The sequence below is a fragment of the Pristiophorus japonicus genome, chromosome 7 (assembly GCF_044704955.1).
Source record: "Pristiophorus japonicus isolate sPriJap1 chromosome 7, sPriJap1.hap1, whole genome shotgun sequence".
Taxonomy (NCBI): domain Eukaryota; kingdom Metazoa; phylum Chordata; class Chondrichthyes; family Pristiophoridae; genus Pristiophorus; species Pristiophorus japonicus.
The window spans coordinates 80917958-80932190 of NC_091983.1; the positions used below are offsets into that span (position 1 = coordinate 80917958).

General features: G+C 44.7%; 1 long non-coding RNA gene across 1 annotated transcript in view; it reads right to left on the minus strand.

The window, feature by feature from the left end:
- LOC139267175 (uncharacterized) overlaps positions 1-14233 on the minus strand; it is a 59477-nt gene that overhangs the window by 24769 nt on the left and 20475 nt on the right. Inside the window, exon 2 of the long non-coding RNA XR_011593848.1 lies at positions 13350-13517. This is a non-coding gene — a long non-coding RNA (uncharacterized lncRNA). The remainder of the gene's footprint in view (positions 1-13349; positions 13518-14233) is intronic.

The following is a 14233-nucleotide window of genomic DNA, read 5'->3' on the forward strand; positions in this document are numbered from 1 at the left end:
CCCCAGCCCAAGTGCATCCTTCCCCTAGCTGAAGTCCCTTACCCCAGCGCAAGTGCTGCCTCTCCCAGCCGAAGTCCCTTACCCCAGCATAAGTGCATTTCTCCCCCAGCTGAAGTCCCTTATCCCAAAGCCCTAGCAGCTGGCAATAGCCACTGACCCAAATGACACAGAAATAATGTAAAAAATTTAATGAAATTTATTGACAATAAAAGACAATCAAGTTGCATTGTACAAAACTCCCCAAGCATGATTAACACGAGCTCTCATATATGTGTGTCTGGAGTCACATCGGGAGGGAAGCAACAACAGTGAAACAGCTGTGTGCACCTATGCCTACATCGCACCCATAAAACCTGGGGCTCAGTGCTCAGGTGGCTGGGCGGGTCCCTCAGGTGACAAAAGCCGCAGCGAGCCGGGTCATGTCCTCATGGCCGTTTCTTCCTATTGAAATGTCCCCAGCATTTGACCACTTTGGTATAGATATCAATTGGCATCCTTCAAGTGCCTGAATGTGAGATTGGTCCAAGTCCTCAGAGGTTACACGTATTGAGAAATATATGGGTCGTGCTGTAGCTGTCTCTTGTGCTGGGCCAAGTGAGGCATCGGGCAGCCCCCAGATGACAGACTGCTGCGAGGGCTGTCCGGGTTTGCGAGGCAGAACCTGGGGTCTGGGTTCGGTGGGTAACGCAAAACAAGCAACAATCTCAACTTTCTAGCAATATTACAAAGTAAGCAAACACGGTCAAAGGCTCAGGGCTCGGTTGGTCGGTGGCTCAGCAGCTCAGTCGGTGGAAAGCAAAGGACAGTGGGATCCCTATGGGGACAACTTTTACACTGGCCAAAACTATCAGAGAGCCATGAAAGGATACCGGGATGACTGGAATAGGGATCAAAGAGATTCCCAGCAGGACCGACGCCCACCCCAATGGAAGGATCGTCGAGATAAAAGACGGTCCAACAGATCCCTTAAGGGACCTGGAAAAAACAATACCCCCAAAATGGAGGAACAAAAATCAGTCAAAATGATCAGAAGCAAGACTGGAAATGAAACTCAGGATTCTGAGGATGACCAATCTCAGGATTGAAGGCCTAGCACCCAGCCAGGGCTCCTTGAATTCCCCAATGCTCTGGCAACCTTCCCCACCAACGCACAAGTGGAGGTCCTGTTTGATACAGGAGCTGAGTACTCTGTAATGCACCCCGGAATTATAAAAACTAAGTGAGCAGATTTGGGGAGCCCAATTTATAAAAAGAACCATTAGGGGGATTCACACAAGGTTGGACCTAAATAATTGATTTTTACAAAATACCTATTCCTGTGTACGGAATCACAGTCACCCTAGAGGTAGGACTGGTACCAAAATTGGCCTGTTCCCTCCTAATTGGACAACCAGACATGAATCATTACCTTAAAAATCTCAACCAGGCCCGTGGAGGAATCCACATACCAGGATGACAGGGAAAAACATGGTCAGACATAACTTGATCAAACTTGCCTAAAGGGGGAAGAAAAAAACCTTCTAGAGCAACTCATTAATAGGTACTAACCTTATCTGCAACTCCATCCAAATCAATGTGGAAAAGTAGACATCAAACGCCACCCACTTAATGCCGGCTGGCGCAAACCCAAAAAACAATGGTCTATCCAAGACCACAAGGGAAAGTGGATCTCCTCAAAACCCTCAAAGAACTAGCAGAACAAGGTGTCTTTGTAAAAATGGGATCTAGATCTAATTCACCATTGTTTGTTGTTGCCAACCCAGATGGGAGGTGGAGATTAGTGGTCAATTGTACAGCCTTAAATAGGATGACGGCTCCAGGTATTGCACAACAGCAGAATTCCACAGCCCTTCTCTCTGGAATCAAGAGGGAGAAATATAAATCTTGTATTGATCTAGCAAATGGCTTTCGGTCACATCCAATCAAAGAGACTGATTGGCCAAAAACAGTGATGACTGGACCCAATGGGTATTAGTACTGTTGGACCAGATTGGCCCAGGGATTTCAAAACAGCCCAGTTCTCTTTTCCGCCCACATCATTGATTTTTAAAAGACCTACTTAACGTCAATTCTTATGTGGACGATATATATGTCACATAACCATCTTCAAGAGCACTTGAAAGCCATTGATAGTGTTTTTTCCAGACTTACCACTGCTGGGTACTTAATCAACATAAAAAAGAGTCAACTAATTATGGAGGAGGTAGATTTTCTGGGCCTACGAATAACCGGAAACAGTAGAAGAATAACCCAATCTTATAAAGAAAAATTGGCCATCATTTAATATCTTAAAACTCTGAAAAACCTACAAGGAAGCTTAGGACTCCTGAATTTTGCTCGATCCTTTACGCCAACCTTCGCCGAGCTCTCAGTCCCCCTGTATGCGAGAGTGGGCGAAATGGCAAAAGGACCATTCATATTTTCACCAGATAATTACTCAAAACTGCAACAATTATGCAGAGAGGTACAAAAGGCCTGGAACAGAGGAACTTACAAGTTCCCCTCAATATTCACCTTAGGTCATCACCTAAAGTGGCAGGTGCGGTTTTTTACAATGAAGACAGCATTGTACCCGTTCAGTTCTATTCTTACAACTTTTCCAATGTTGAAAAGAGGTACATTAAAAAGAAAGGGTCAGGACTATGGTAGTCCAATGCCTCATCAAGGCAAGAGCCCTTCAAGGGAGATATCCCATTACCATCTATACTGAGATTCCTGATTTAAGATCAGTATTGAGGACAGCCTCTGATGAAAAAAGAGCCATCCAGATGATAAATAGGCATTGTACTTGAATGATCTTACATTCTTTTTAAAATTCCTATCCTTGGAAATGGACTTCGAGCATCTCCTCATCATGGAGGATGATGATATGGAGAAAGGAATGAAACAAATGCCTATGAGGCCACTTACAGAATACCATCAAGTCCTTTACTGTAATAGATCATCAATGACGACTAAAAAAGGAACATCCCAACAATCCTCAGCTGGGATAGGGATAGTTTTAGGGACTTTGAGATTCCTATTCTTTTTATGCAGAAGAATTACTGTTCATACCCCTTGGCCATAAGGCAGCACAATATGCTGAAGCCGCAGCATTATGGTATGCTTTAGAAAAGGCAGACTCTCTTAAACCCACATTAATCATTACAGAAAGTGACTATTGTAAAAGAGGATATAACCAGGACCTAGTGTTCTGGGAATGAATAAAGTTTACCAATTGTAAGGGTAAACCCATAAAACATAAGTCGTTGTGGGAAGATATTCTCCGTTCGAGGATGGAGAAACAAAATTGTCAGGTGATTCATGTAAATGGGCATACCACTGGGACAGTACACTCAAAGGGCAACAGTCTTGCAGACGAACAAGCAAAACGTTCGGTCTACATGACACCCCCTCCGGAGAGGTCTGCTAAAATGAGTGTTATCACTAGGGCAGAAAGGGCAGCTAATCAAGATGAGGTACTGATTCGGCTATTAGAACCAACAAAAGAGAATCTACCTGGGTATCCATCAAAGTACTCTTACTCGGAAACCCCTACTGGTATTGTGCTAGTTAAGTTTCCCAAGGGAAACTGAGAAGTACCCCCGAGTCACAAACGAGAACAGCTTGTAAAAGGTCACGAGGGTATAGGTCAAGCACATTGCGGTGCCAGAACAACATTCTGCAAATTGACTCCCTTATATTGATCGCCAGACATGCTTAAGGGCTGTAAAACATGCGTGGCTAATTGTGAAACGTGCAATTTAACTAATAAATCATCACTTATTAAACCACCACCACTGGCTCCTGTGAAAGCTAATGAACCAATGGAAAAATTCTTTATTGATTTCAATGGACCACTTCCCCAATCTTTGGGACACAGACATGTTCTCGTTTGTGTTGATGGATACATTTCCTTCTGCTGGTTGATCCCCACAAAGACTGTTTCAGAAAACGCACTCGTCAATGCTATTGCTGACATAATTACTGTAGCTGATGCATACGAAATCCTACACTCCGATCAAGGTGGAGCCTTTGTTTCCAAGGTCTTTAAAGATTACTGCAAACAAAGTGGGATTGGGTTAGAGCACAGCACACCATGTCAGCCGCAATCGGTGGGACTGGTGGAAGGTTAAAAACCAGGAAGTAAAAAAGTTATTGATCAAACTATTGAGAATCAGAGGAAATAAGTGGACCACAATCATACTGGAAGTGCACTGGATAATGTGTCCACATCTGTATCAGGGACAGTGTCCCCTAAAACTCTATATTATCTAATGTATGGAGTTGAGATGCATGCACCACTTACTCATGGTTCTTTTATTGCCTCTACACTCTCTGACTCCTTGACCCGACAGCAACAGTTAGATTTAAAACAAGAAGTAGCAGATGAGATACAGAAGATCGATCAGAGGATGAGGGAGACAAATAGGCAAAAACGATTGACCAACGAAGCATGGCAAACCCTAGCAGAAGAATGGGCAAAGACCTGGTTTAAGGCCTAAGTGGAAAAAACTGTTCAAATACATTCAGTTATTGATGAAAGAACTGTACAAATACTCACTAACCAGCCGAATGGCAAGCAAACTCTTAAAACTGTCTCCATAGACAATCTGAAAAGATGTCCTGCGGGATACCAGAATGGAGGAACAATCATCATCATAGGCAGTTCCTCGAAATCGAGGAAGACTTGCTTCCACTCTAAAGTGAGTTTTGAGGTGAATGTACAGTCCAATACGGGAATTACAGTCTCTGTCACAGGTGGGACAGACAGTGGTTAAAAAAGGGGTGGGTGGGGAGTCTGGTTTGCCGCACACTCCTTCCGCTCTCTGCGCTTGATTTCTGCATGCTCTCAGCGACGAGACTCAAGATACTCAGTGCCCTCCCTGATGCTCTTCCTCCACTTAGGGAGGTCTTGGGCCAGGGATTCCCAGGTGCCAGTGGGGATGTTGCACTTTATCAAGGAGGCTTTGAGGGTGTCCTTAAAGCGTTTCCATCTGTCTCGCGTGTGTATCTCCTTTTTAGTTTTTGTTTTTTTTTGTTCCCCTTGTTTTTTCCCTTCCCCCGAAATTTACAGCGCAGAAGGAGGCCATTTTGGCCCATTGTATCCACACCGGCCGACAAAGAGCCGCACAGCCCTTGGTCAGCAACCTATGAACAATGATGGAAAGGCAAAGAGCACCCAGCCCAACCAGTCCGCCTCACACAACTGCGACATCCGTTATACTGAAACATTCTACACTCCACCCCAACCGGAGCCATGTGATGTCCTGGGAGAGGCAAAAACCAGATAAAAACCCAGGCCAATTTAGGGAGAAAAAATCTGGGAAAATTCCTCTCCGACCCATCCAGGCGATCGAAACTAGTCCAGGAGATCACCATGGCCGTATTCGATTCCCTGCAGTACTTACCATTATATCTGCGCCGGCCAACAAAAGGTCATCCAGTCTAATCTCAATTTCCAGCTCTAGGTCCGTAACCCTGCAAGTTATTGCACTTTAAATGCCCATCCAACCATCTCTTAAAAGTGGTGAGGGTTTCTGCATCTACCACTCTGCCAGGCAGCGAGTTCCAGATCCCCACAACCCTCTGTGTAAAGAAGGCCCCCCCTCAAATCCCCTCTAAACCTTCCACCAGCCACCTTAAAACTATGCCCCCACATAATAGACCCCTCCACCAATGGAAATAGGCCCTTACTATCCACTATGTCCAGGCCCCTCAATATTTTGTACACCTCAATGAGGTCTCCTCTCAATCTCCTCTGTTCCAATGAGAACAAACCCAGTCTATCCAATCTGTCCTCATAACTAAGATTCTCCATTCCTGGCAGCATCCTAGCAAATCTCCTCTGCACCCCCTTGTCCTTCCTATAATACGGCGACCAGAACTGCACGCAGTACTCCAGCTGTGGTCTAACCAAAGTATTATACAATTTTAAAAATAACCTCCCTGCTCTTATATTCTATGCCTCGGCCAATAAAGGCAAGCATTCTGTATGCCTTCTTAACTACCTTATCCACCTGGCCTGCTACTTTCAGGGATCTGTGGACAAGCACTCCAAGGTCCCTTTGTTCATCTACACGATTAAGTGGGTTATACATTATACAATATTTAATGTGTATACCTTTTCCTTATTAGCCCTCCCAAAGTGCATCACCTCACACTTCTTTGAATTAAATTCCATTTGCCGCTGCTCTGCCCACCTGACCAGTAGATTGATATCCTCCTGCAGCCCATGATTTTCCACTTCATTATCAACCACACAGCCAATTTTACTGTCGTCTGCAAACTTCTTAATCATACTCCCTATATTCAAATCTAAATCATTGATATATACTACAAAAGCAAGGGACCCAGTACTGAGCTGTGCAGAGCCCCATTGGAAACATCCTTCCAGTCACAAAAGCATCCATCAACCATTACCCTTTGCTTCCTACCTCCAAGCCAATTTTGGATCCAACTTGCCACTTTGCCCTGTATACCATGGGCCTTCGTGACCAGTCTACCATGTGGGACCTGATCAAAAGCTTTGTTAAAGTCCATATACACTACATCGTACGCACTACCCTCATCGACCCTCTTGGTTACCTCCTCGAAAAATTCAATCAGGTTAGTCAAACACGATCTTCCCTTAACAAATCCGTGCTGACTGTCCCTAATTAATCCTTGCCTTTCCAAATTAGATTTATCCTGTCTTTCAGGATTTTCTCCAACAATTTTCCCACCACTGAGATTAGGCTGATAGGCCTGTAATTACTCAGCCTATCCCTTTCTCCCTTCGTAAACAAGGGTACTACATTAGCAGTCCTCCAATCCTCCGGCACCATGCCCAAATCCAAAGAGGACTGGAAAATGATGGTCAAGGCCTCAGCTATTTCCTCTTTTACTTCGCTCAATAGCATGGGATGCTTTTCACCCAGGCCTAGTGACTTATCTACTTTCAAAGCTGCTAAACCCCTTAATATTTCCTCTCTCACTATATTTATTTCATCCAAAATATCACACTCCTCCTCGATAGCAGTATCTGCATGGCCCCTTTCCTTTGTGAAAACAGATACAAAGTATTCATTAAGAACCATACCAACATCTTCTGTCTCCACACAAAGATTACCCTCATGGCCTCTAATAGGCCCTACCCTTTCTTTAGTTACCCTCTTACTCTTAATATATTTATAGAACATCTTGGGTTTTCCTTAATTTAACGAACCAAAAATTTCTCATACTCTCTCTTAGCATTACTAATATCCTTTTTAATTTTGCCTCTTAACTTTCTATATTCCTCTAAATATTCTATAGTATTTAGCCGTTGGTATATGACATCAGCGTCCCTTTTTTTCTTTATCCTCCCCTGTAAGTCCCTAGACATCCAGGGGGCTCTAGAATTATTATTCCCAACCTTTTTCTTTAAGGCCACATGTTTGGCCTAAGCCTTCCAGATCTCTTCCTTTTCATGACTCCCACTGTTCCGACACCGATTTACCCACAAGTAGCTGTTTCCAGTCCACCATGGCCAAATCACTCCTTAGCTTAGCAAAATTAGCTTTTCCCCAATTTGGGACTTTTATTCCAGGCCTATCCTTGTCCATAACCAATTTGAATCTGACTGAATTATGGTCACTGGCACCCAAGTGCTCCCCCACTAATACCCCTTCAACCTGCCCCAACTTCTTTCCCCAAAACTAAGTCCAAGACCACTCCTTCTCGTGTTGAGCTTGCTACATAATGACTAAAAAAGTTCTCTTGAATGCATTTCAAGAATTCCGCACCCTCCACACTATATTTACCCTTCACACTATATTTATCCCAATCAATATTTGGATAGATAAAATCCCCTACAATTACTACCCTATGGTTTTTGGACCACAGCATTTTGCCTACATATTTGCTCCTTTATCTCCCTCCCACTGTTTGGGGGTCTATAAAAAACGCGCCCAGCGGTGTGATCGCCGCTTTCTTATTTTTCAATTCGACCCATATGACCTCATTTGATAATCCCTCTAACATATCATCCCTCCTCATTGCTGTAATAGTTTCTTTAATCAATACCCGACACCCTCCCCCTCCCCCCCCCTTTTTACCCTCCTCTCTATCTTGTCTAAAAATCCTGTAGCTAGGAATATTGATCTGCCAAAACCGGCCCCTCTTTCAGCCATGTTTCTGTAATGGCTATAATGTCATACTCCCAAGTGTCTACCTGTGCTCCTAGCTCATCCACCTTATTCACTATACTCCTTGCATTAAAGTATATATCATTTAGCACAGGAAGACCTCCTTGCTTACTACTTACTAAGCCTTGTTTCTTCTGTCTTACAGATTCACTTTCTAGATTCTTGCTATCCAATTTCTGCTTTACTTCCTTCCCTATTGAATTTATTCTCAGGTTCCCATCCCCCTGCCAAGCTAGTTTAAACTCTCCCCAACAGCACTAGCAAAACTCCCCGCGAGGATATTGGTCCCAGCGCTGTTGAGATGCAACCCATCTGGTTTGTACAGTTCCCATCTCCCCAGAAGTGGTCCCAATGCCTCAAGAATTTAAAGCCCTCCCTCCTACACCAACTTTCCAGCCACGTGTACATCCTCTCTATCCTTCTATTCTTGTGCTCATTAGCACGTGGCACTGGTAGTAACTTGGAGATTACCACCTTTGAGGTTCTACCCTTTAATTTTCTTCCTAGCTCCCTGAATTCTGCATGTATGACCTCATCCCTCTTTTTACCTATGTCGTTGGTCCCGATATGGACCACGACCTCTAACTGTTTACCCTCCCCCCACGGATGCCCTGCGTCTGCTCTGTGACATCCTTCATCCTGGCACCAAGGAGGCACCAAACCATTTGGGAGTCACGTCTACAACTGTAGAAACGCCAGTCTGTTCCCCTAACTATAGAATCCCCTATCACTAGGGCTCTTTTATTCTTCATCCTTGCCCACTGTGCAGCTGAGCCACCCGTGGTGCATTGGAATTAGCTCTGGCTGCACTCCCCAGAAGCATCATCGACTTCACCAGTACTCAAAAGAGAATATCGGTTGGAGAGCGAGATGGACGCATGGGGAGACTCCTGCACTACCTGCCTAGCATCCTTACTTCATCTGGTGGTCACCCACTTCCCCTCTGCCTACACGCTTTTAAGCTGAAGGATGACCACCTCCTGAAACATGCTATCCATGTAGCTCTCAGCCTCACGGATGCACCGTTTTGACTCCACCCGCTGCTCCAGCTCCGAAACACGTTGAAGCTGGAGACTCCTCCTGCACATGTGGTTGTCTAGGCTGCGCGAAGCGTCCAGGACTTCCCACATGCCGCAGGATGTGCACTCCACGGGACTGAGCTGCCCTGCCATCCCTCTAGTTAGACGTATCTAGTTTAAAATCTAATTAAAAAGAAATAGAGAAAAGAGAGATATTTACCAGCTCACCTCACCGACCTCTGTGGTCTCCCGAACTCACCGACCTCTGTGGCCTCCCGACCTCCGAACTCCCAACCCTCTCGGCCTCCGAACTCCCGGCCTCCGAACTCCCAAATTCTCTGCCTCCCAACTCCCGGCCTCCGATCTCCCGGCCTCCGATCTCCCGGCCTCCGATCTCCCGGCCTCCGATCTCCCGGCCTCCGATCTCCCGGCCTCCGATCTCCCGGCCTCCGATCTCCCGGCCTCCGATCTCCCGGCCTCCGATCTCCCGGCCTCCAAACTCCCGGCCTCCAAACTCCCGGCCTCCTGACCTCCCGAACTCCCGACCTCTCAGCCTCCAAACTCCTGATCCTCTTGGCCTCCAAACTCCCGATCCTCTCGACCTCCCGACCACTCGGACTCCGAACTCCCAACCTCCGTGACCTCCGAACTCCCGACCTCTCGGCCTCCGAGCTCCCGACCTCTCGAGCTCCCGACCTCTCGACCTCTCGGCCTCCGAGCTCCCGACCCCTCGGCCCCCGAACTCCAGATCTCTCGGCACCCGAACTCTCGGCCTCCGAACTGCCGGCCTCCGAACTCCCGGCCTCTGTGACCTCCGAACTCCTGGCCTCTGTGACCTTCGAAATCCCGGCCTCTGTGACCTCGTCTTTGCTGAGTCTCTGCCTTAGTTTCCCTGCGCACTCACGATCGACCCTTTGTTCTGACGGGTTCGTGGAGCGCAACTTCTGATGACTGACAGGTCACCCTTCTCTGACTTCTGCCGTCTTGCTCCATTGTTTCCCTGCCTTTTCTCATGTGTTGTTTCCACGGCTACCTGTTACATCAACAAATCCTTTTTTTGATCCATCAATGATCTATAACTTCCTTGAGCACGCATTAGCACTTGAGAAACTGGTCTATTATCTATAGTCTAGCACTATCATGGACCTCACTGTGTCTCATTGATTAGTCAGTATTGGTGTTTACATTTCTACAAAAGTTTCTAACTGTCAGTATCATTTCTATTGTGTTCAGCTTTCTCTACAGGGGTTAGCACAGATTCACATTAAGCATTTTAAACAGAAGTCTCCAGAAATTCTTACTGATTACAGAAAATCAGTATTTACAGCTTTCATATTTTACATGTGCATTTATACAGAATGTTAAAAAAAGGTTCATCACAGAGTTTGGTTTCCTGGGCCTTACACTGGGTGCTTTATACAGAATTTTTCTTTTGAAAGTTACTACTGATTTTCAAAAGTGAGGTTTTCAAGCCCTACAAACCTCAACTACTTCTGTTATTGCATGGCTCTATTTATCAGCCCACAGGTCGAATTGGACACCACAATATTAGCTAAGACTCTTGAAATTAAATCAGTTCAAAAGGAAAATGAACTAGTTAGAAGATTCAATGCAACCATGGGGAACCTTTGAAGAGAAAACCCAGCCTTCCAGATGTCAGCTGGAGATCCTGGTGAAAAGACAACACAGAAGCAGTGGGACACTGCTACTTCGTTGATTGGGGTAAGCAGAAAAGATATCCTCACACCGACGGGGTTGGAAAACATCCCCCGTCTAAATCTATGACCACTGCTTTCCCCACGACTTGACATCTTCACAGATATATTCCTATAAGGGAATGATGTGGAGTCATTGCGAATCACCCCAAGAGTCAGCCACTTCCCCCATTCGGCAATATGCCCATTCTCATTTCTGCTCCATCATTCCACCTCTGGTACAACCACAAGCCAATGATTTTACTCCTTGTTGATGGGGGATTTCCTTACAATTTGACAATATTTTGTTCCTCAAAATTTTATTTGAACTCCTTTAAGAATACCTGGGGCTATGATGGAATGGATGAAATCAATCAAATGCTTGTTGACGACTGCAAAATAAAAAATCCCAATTCATCAAGTATCGCCTTGATGGATCTTGCCTGCCCCAAGATTGGAATTCCAATAGTACCAGACAATTCCTTGTTAAAAATCTTCCGGACGCAGACAATGCATGTGAAATGCCAGAAATGTCTTATTACTTAAACACCTCACATTATGCCATTTCCTGCAGGCGTGAGGAGATCATACATTTTCTCAGTTTAAATCGTCTCACATTTGGATGGATGTTAACGACCCAACCTTGGTCAAGTACGATGGTACAAAGGAAAACACGGAGGAAGGAATCTTCTTTGTATTTCAAAGTTATCATCCAACGAGACATACACCTGTTATAAAGACAATCATGTTCCTCACTTTACTCCTGGTGTAAGGACAACGGCTGGGATATTGGTTTATGCCAACAGAATCTTACCGATTCAGAATCGGGCAGAAGCTATCAAACCTTACCTCTCTAATGGTTCATCGTAGGGAGCCCCTCGAAATTGAGGAAGACTTGCTTCCACTCTAAAAGTGAGTTTTCAGGTGGCTTTACGTCCAATGCGGGAATTACAGTCTCTGTGACAGGTGGGGCAGACAGTGGCTGTAGGAAAGGGCGGGTGGGGAGCTTGGTTTGCCGCACGCTCCTTCCGCTGTCTGCGCTTCGTTTCTGCATGCTCTCGGCGACGAGACTCGAGATGCTCAGCACTCTCCCGGTTCATCATTGTTTGAGGAACAATTTGATAATACTTGTCTCCCGATATACCAATCGGATGTTTATAGAGCGATTGTACCTTTAAATCAGTCTTTTACGGATTTTATCAAATCGAGTGGCTCTTCCCGCATCGCAAGAAACGTTCTACATCGATGAACACCTGCTCGCTCCAACAGTCTTCTCTGCTGCTAATAGAATCTGTCCTCACGCTGGATCAATGGAACAACAATCAAGATTACAGAAGATTGCGGATTTCGTTAAGCTTCAGAAATCACTTATAGACACAGTTCTTCGAACTATCCACCAAAAGCTCCTCTCTACAGATGATGGCATTAGACTCAATAGCCTTATGACAGCTATTCATATGTTCCTTTTAAAACTCAAGTCTAATAAGGTTCCTTGATCATGGTATGGAACTCCTTTCCTCAATGATCTCGGACTCAATACCATAAGAGAGAAAATATTTGCTTAACTCACATCTCATGCCATGCTTCACAACATTAGTTCCCTTCCCACCGAGAGAACCCTACTCGGAAATAATGGGCCTAAAATTGAGGTCGGAGACTTCCTCCGTACGAATGCCTCCGGCCCCCAAAAAATCTACGAATCTACCTGTTGGTCCCGGAGAAACATAGGAGCCGGTTGGAGGCCTAGATTCGCTGCGCATCACATGGGGACCTGTCTTCAAGGTACGTAAGTCCAAGTAGAGTCACGTGAGCCTGGACAGCCAATCACGATGCAGTATTCTCATTGATAATAATGGCGATTGCGAGTTCCCAGTACTATCAATGAATAAAATCCTCTAAAACATCCAAATACAACATAATAAATAAATAAAACACCTCACATATTTAAAATTAATTGAAATTAAAGTTAATTAAATATTTTAGAAAAAATATATATTTTTTGGAATTTTATTTTATGTGTTTAAATATGGTTTAAAGTAAACTTACCTTAATGGACAGGTTTTTAACATAAAAATGTGTTTTTAAATTTAATTTTTCTATGTTTTAAAATTCTTACGCTGATAAAAGTAGGCTATGCACCTACTTTCACCAGGTGTAAGAGTTTGAAGGACATTCGCTGGGCACGAGTTGGGCAAATAGTCCAATCTCGGCTGTGCGAATGTCCTTCCTGCGGGGATGCATGTGATCTGTCAAGACAAATCTTGGCAGATTGGGAAAGCAGGTTTTTGGCGCATGCGCATTGCGCTCCAAAAACCGTCTTTTGCGAGGCCTCGCCCGGTCCGTGCGCACTTCGTACGGAGCCGGTGAGGCCGGAATTTTAGTCCCACTGTTTGGTTCACTGATTCTATCACATGAAGATTGGATATCCTCCTTATAATTCCATTGATAAAACAGACAGAGATCTATTACAAACAGCGGAAGATCCTTACTTTAGGCCTTATTCAGACCTCAGGATCATTCAGGGCCTTGGTGACGGTTCAACATCCTTATGAACGGATGGCCCATCCATATTTGGAGCCTAATTCCACTTTCAATTCTACCTCCATGATATATGGTTTCCTTCATGCAGAGAAATGCATCAATCAGGGGTTCCTTACCTGTAATAAACGGAAAAATGTAAGCAATGTGGAAAAGGTTCCGATAAAGCAAACTGCTCTATCATCTCTACATTAGTTAGACCGGTTTAATGGTGACATTTCTCTTTGGGGAATGCATCATATGCGGTCATTACAGCTTTCAAGTGTTCCGACTGTGGACTGAACACATGCACTTGGATGATAACACCCTCTAGAGATGTCACCTGTTGTGGATACACTCTCCAATATGTTAAATCCTCTAGATCTAGGAATTCCTATGCCCCTAATAATATTTATGCACCTAGCAAACTTAGTACAGTTCTTAGTCAGTTACAGGGCATGGAGTTGACTCTTACCTTTACCAATTACTCTGTCGAGGATACTATTAAAAAGACACAACACTTGCTGTTGCAAGTTGAAGTCAATAATATTTAGCAAACCCCAGATTCGCTGATGCTATAGGTCAAGGTAGCTTCGGTTACTAAATCCACTATTGATTGCATCACTGATGCTGTCTCAGAAGTATTTGGAAGTATTTTTGGTGTCTTCTCATATATCATTGTGATTGGGATCGTGATAAAAACATAAGAAAAGAAATAGGAGCAGGAGCAGGCCATTTGGCCTCTCGAGCCTGCTCCACCATTTAATAAGATCATGGCTGATCTGATCATGGACTCAGCTGTACTTCCCTGCCTGCTCCCCATAACCCTTCATTCCCTTATCGCTCAAAAATCTGT